Here is a 5,950-nt window from a genome sequence, read left to right as displayed (position 1 = left end):
TAAATTTGGGGTTTCTTTGTTCTTCTTTCTCTAATTGCTTTAGGTGCAAAGTTAGGTTGTTTATTCGAGATGTTTCCTGTTTCTTAAGTCAGTTGATTTAGAATAGTCTAATGCATATTTCTCATCCATTCTGCATTAAACTATTTCCCATGCCTAAAATGTCTTTTGTCCCATTCGTACTGGTCAGTCCTATAAGGCAAAACCATGAAAATATGTATTACTTCATTTGTAGGGAAAGAATAAAAAGTTAATTAGAGAAGGCAGAATATAAAGCAAGAGAGTATATTAAACTTAGTATGTCAGTCATTCTGATGAGAGCCATTTTTTCCAAAGCTGCTTTAACCAGTAAGTATCACTTGATTTTCATTAAAACTGCAGAAGGGACAGTTACTAGGCATGCAAAAGGAAAAGCAAATCTATGTGAATGAATGCACAGGTAACTCAAAATGATATAAACAGTTCTACCTACATTTATCTTTGATCTTACATTTCAAGGGCCATAAAGCAGCTGTGATTTAACTAGAATAGTAGAATAGAGTCAGAAGAACTTGGATTCGAATTAGGGAATAGAGCAAATTTCAGGCATTGTTGAGAACTGGTATTCTCGGGGTGGGAGAAAGTAGACTATCAATAGAAGACAGAAAAGGATAAGTGAAAATTCTGTAGTTCTGAATTTAAATGGAAAGTAGCAGTATGAACCTATGACATATTTTATATTAAAAACAAACATAAATATTTCCCAGCTCTGACCACTGAAAAAGTCTATAAACAAGTGATGTCATAACAAAAGGATTCAGGAGTCACTGAGAAGCTCCAACTGGCCAAAGATAGGGCCTCAGTTAGAATAATAACTGTAACAGAGTCCACGGTGATATGAATAAATAAATTTTTAAAAATTGGTCACCACTGGAGGATATTTGTGAATCAACTCATTATTTTGAAAACTGTTAAATAAAAGGAGAGGGCTTCCCTGGTGGCACAATGGTTGAGAGTCCGCCAGCCGATGCAGGGGACACGAGTTCATGGCCCTGTCAGGGAAGATTCCACATGCCGCGGAGCGGCTAGGCCAGTGAGCCGTGGCCGCTGAGCCTGCGCGTCCAGAGCCTGTGCTCCGCAATGGGAGAGGCCACAACAGTGAGAGGCCCACGTACCGCCAAAAAAAAAAAAAAAAAAAAAAGAAGAAGAGAATCATGCCTCTACAAGTGGGCAACCAAGTAGTTGATGAGGGGAATCTTCTCCTGTTAGAAATATACCCAGCTAATAAGTGAAAAAAAAAACAACAGAATTCACCATTTTTTGAAGCCTCAACTGAATTAATGGATGTAGGTATGAATCATCAGTGACTGCTATTATCACAGAAAGAGACAATTATATGTCTCCATGGAAGAACACATCATCACCAATGAAACTGTCTTGCCAAAACAAAACATGCAAGCTTCATTCTGATCAACGACCAATTTACAGCAAATAAAAGGATGGAAGGTTATGTTAACAACACATGGAATGTAATCATCAAAATCTAGATGGGACAAATTACCTGGTTACTTTAAAAATAAAATTCAAGGAGGAAAAAAACGGTGAGAGAGACATGGAGGGAGAACCTATAGATTAAATAAGACTTCAGAGACTTAACAATCAACGGCAAAGTGTGGACCTTATTTGGATCTAATTCAAAATTCTTAAAAACAATTTTTTATGACATTTAGGAGACAACGGCAAATTTGAGCACTCACTGGGTATTTAATATTAAAAAATGATATTAAGGAATAAAAGTCTTATATTTTAAATATACATACCAAAAATGTATAGGTGTAATTACATGTTGTCTCGGAGCGGCTTCAAGATAATATGGAATGCAGTGAAACAGGTGGGGGTATAGATAAAACGTAACAGCCATCAGTTGGTAAATATTAAAGCTGGATGAGTTCATGGGTATACAAGGAACACTCACAGTATTTTGTATACTTTTGTATACGTTTAAAATTTGTGATAATAGTTTAAAAACAAGACGACACTGTAGAAAACAGTTGGGCAGTTTCTCAAAGGTTAAACGTAGAGCTACCATATGATCCAACAACTCTGCTACTACCTACATACATTTTTCTGTGCACCTTTCTTTTTCTTCCTGGTGATTTGGTAGGATCTAACAGAAGAACGTACTTGAATTCTCTGGACTCTGAATCCAGCAACATGGCACTACATACTGTAGAAGCAGAAGGGGCCTAGCGGCAACAGTGTTATTCAAACCTGTCCACTCATGGCCACAGAGGATTCTGTCCCAGGAGTATCGCAGGTCCTCCTGCCTGTGGGAAAAGCATCACAATCCCACCTGGAGGAATAAAGGCCCACATTCCATGTGGCTTCTGATGGAGGCTGAGGGGAGGGAGGAAGTCCACTGTGTGGAGGGGGCAGGGTCCGATGGGGGGAGATGCTACTGCTGCTACATCTTGCGGTGGCGGGGGGCGGGGGGAGGGACAGAGAGGCTGCCCATCGAACATCTGTCTGCCTCCAGGATGCTGGAGAGGGAGGTGGGTCTGCGCTGAGGTACCAGAGGGGGTGTGTGGGCACGAGGGCCTGTGTCCTCAGGCCCTGTAAATTCTATGTGTCCCGGACTGACTCGGACCCAACCCATTCTATTCCTTGTGGTTTATGAAAGGGGCAGCTATACACTGACCATCCTGCTGTGGCCATAAAGAGACCATGACAAAAGCTGCAGGAGATGATCCCAAGCTTCTTGAGGGACCTCAGAAATCCCCAAGAACTGCTCCCTGGTATCAGATATGCGAGGATGAAGGACGGTAGGAAATAAACATTGTGAGCGGACAGAGAACTTGTGTGAAATATAGTTACATACATAAAATATAAAAGTCCGGGGCTTCCCTGGTGGCGCAGTGGTTGAGAGTCCGCCTGCCGATGCCGGGAACATGGATTCGTGCCCCGGTCCGGGAAGATCCCACGTGCCGCGGAGCGGCTAGGCCAGTGAGCCGTGGCCGCTGAGCCTGCGCGTCCAGAGCCTGTGCTCCGCAATGGGAGAGGCCACAACAGTGAGAGGCCCACGTACCGCCAAAAAAAAAAAAAAAAAAAAGAAGAAGAAGAGAATCATGCCTCTACAAGTGGGCAACCAAGTAGTTGATGAGGGGAATCTTCTCCTGTTAGAAATATACCCAGCTAATAAGTGAAAAAAAAAACAACAGAATTCACCATTTTTTGAAGCCTCAACTGAATTAATGGATGTAGGTATGAATCATCAGTGACTGCTATTATCACAGAAAGAGACAATTATATGTCTCCATGGAAGAACACATCATCACCAATGAAACTGTCTTGCCAAAACAAAACATGCAAGCTTCATTCTGATCAACGACCAATTTACAGGAAATAAAAGGATTGAAGGTTATGTTAACAACACATGGAATGTAATCATCAAAATCTAGATGGGACAAATTACCTGGTTTCTTTAAAAATAAAATTCAAGGAGGAAAAAAACGGTGAGAGAGACATGGAGGGAGAACCTATAGATTAAATAAGACTTCAGAGACTTAACAATCAACGGCAAAGTGTGGACCTTATTTGGATCTAATTCAAAATTCTTAAAAACAATTTTTTATGACATTTAGGAGACAACGGCAAATTTGAGCACTCACTGGGTATTTAATATTAAAAAATGATATTAAGGAATAAAAGTCTTATATTTTAAATATACATACCAAAAATGTATAGGTGTAATTACATGTTGTCTCGGAGCGGCTTCAAGATAATATGGAATGCAGTGAAACAGGTGGGGGTATAGATAAAACGTAACAGCCATCAGTTGGTAAATATTAAAGCTGGATGAGTTCATGGGTATACAAGGAACACTCACAGTATTTTGTATACTTTTGTATACGTTTAAAATTTGTGATAATAGTTTAAAAACAAGACGACACTGTAGAAAACAGTTGGGCAGTTTCTCAAAGGTTAAACGTAGAGCTACCATATGATCCAACAACTCTGCTACTACCTACACTGCACATCTAAGAGAACTGAAAACAGGGATTTGAACAAATATTTGTACACCAATGATCACAGCAGCATGATTCACAATAGCTACAAGGTGGAAACAACCCAAGTGTCAATCAACCGATGAATAACAAAATATGGTATATACACACAATGGGATTTATTAAGCAAAAAATGGAATGGCATTTCGTTACATGCTATAACATGGATGAACCTTGAAAACACTATGTTTGGTGAAATAAGCCAGACATAGAAGGACAAATATTGTAGATTCCACTTACACCAGGTACCAAGCATAGGCAAATTCAGAGACAGAAAATAGAATAGAGGGACTTCCCTGGCGGTCCAATGGTTGAGGACTTCACCTTCCAATGCAGGGAGTGAGGGTTCGACCCCTGGTGGGGGAGCTAAGATCCCACGTGCCTCGTGGCCAAGGGAACAACGCACAGAGCAGAGGCAGTGCTGAGGCAAATTCAATAAAGACTTTAAAAATGGCCACATCAAAAAAAAAATTCTTTAAAAAAAAAATGGGGCTTCCCTGGTGGCGCAGTGGTTGCACGTCCGTCTGCCGATGCAGGGGAACCGGGTTTGCGCCCCGGTCTGGGAGGATCCCACATGCCGCGGAGCGGCTGGGCCCGTGAGCCATGGCCGCTGGGCCTGCGCGTCCGGAGCCTGTGCTCCGCAACAGGAGAGGCTATAACATGGATGAACCTTGAAAACACTAGGTTTAGTGAAATAAGCCAGACATAGAGGACAAATATTGTAGATTCCACTTACACGAGGTACCTAGAATAGGCAAATTCATAGAGAAAGAAAATAGAATAGAGGTTACTAAGGGCTGGTGGGAGGGAAAATGGGGTTGTTACTGTTTGATGGTTACAGAGTTTTTGTTGAGGATGATGAAAACGTTTTGGTTATAGACAGTGGTGATGGTTACACAGCACTGTGACTGTATTTAATGCCATTGAACTGCATATTTTTAAATGGTTAAAATAAACATGATTTATGTATATTTTACCACAATAAAAAAAAACAGGAATAACTGAGTTGAAATTTCAATTCTTCCTTTTCCAAGAGTCAGTTTCATCGTCTGTAAAATTAGTAATTGTAGTTGTCTATCCTCTGAGCTTAGTGCAGAGTAAGCACTCAGTAGGAGATATCAGTACTACTTCGACTTCAACAGCGAAGGATTGTTGTGAAGATTAACTAAGTCAATGGATATGAAACAACATTCTAAACAACATGCTATACAAATATTAACAAATATTAGGTGTTACTGTCTCCCAAGGCCATGGAACAAGTCAGAAGAAGGATAATTCTTTTGCACTGGTATGTCCTACATGGGCCAAGAGAATATATGGGTTTCTGTACTATATCAGAAGGTGCTAGGAAAAGAAAGCATAAAATTTAGAGAACAATTGTCTTTTACCATGATGCTTAAACATGCTCAGGCAATTGCTTAAAATAAGTGCTAAAGACATAAAGGACATACCTTTCTTTCCTTTTAGGCTACTACTATTCTTAATAAAAGTTTACTTCATTTTCAAAATATAGAACATGGAAGCTTATAGAATTTCTTAAGCATATCTAGAGCCTACTGCCAAATACTATAGCTCAATTCATATCTTTAATCTCATTTTGAAACAGCAATTGGAAATGTATATTTAAGGAAACCAATAGCTTCCCTTTTTGAACCCATGAAAAAGGCCAGGATTCACCTCAGCATAAGATGATAACTACTGAATTACTATGAAGTATTACAGCATCAGAAAGAAGGTCATTTTCAATTACGGGTTCCATTTACCTCTGGCTTATAATAGTGGCGAGTATATGTTAAGTCAACGATCAGCCCAAGTTCTTCATTCTGTTCTTGGAGTTTGTTAAAAAAGATCCAAGGGGGGAAAACATTCTTCTGGAGCAAGATTCTTTTCAAAACTCTGTCAGAAAGAAT

General features: G+C 39.9%; 1 long non-coding RNA gene across 1 annotated transcript in view; it reads right to left on the bottom strand.

Moving 5' to 3' along the window:
• Positions 1–5,743: 5,743 nt before the first annotated feature.
• LOC112066509 (uncharacterized) overlaps positions 5,744–5,950 on the bottom strand; it is a 2,618-nt gene continuing 2,411 nt past the window's right edge. Inside the window, exon 3 of the long non-coding RNA XR_003682468.2 lies at positions 5,744–5,936. This is a non-coding gene — a long non-coding RNA (uncharacterized lncRNA). The remainder of the gene's footprint in view (positions 5,937–5,950) is intronic.

This window comes from Physeter macrocephalus, chromosome 12 (genome assembly GCF_002837175.3).
Source record: "Physeter macrocephalus isolate SW-GA chromosome 12, ASM283717v5, whole genome shotgun sequence".
Taxonomy (NCBI): Eukaryota; Metazoa; Chordata; class Mammalia; order Artiodactyla; family Physeteridae; genus Physeter; species Physeter macrocephalus.
The sequence above is the reverse complement of the archived record's forward strand: the minus strand, read 5'-3'. Positions and strand labels throughout refer to the sequence as shown.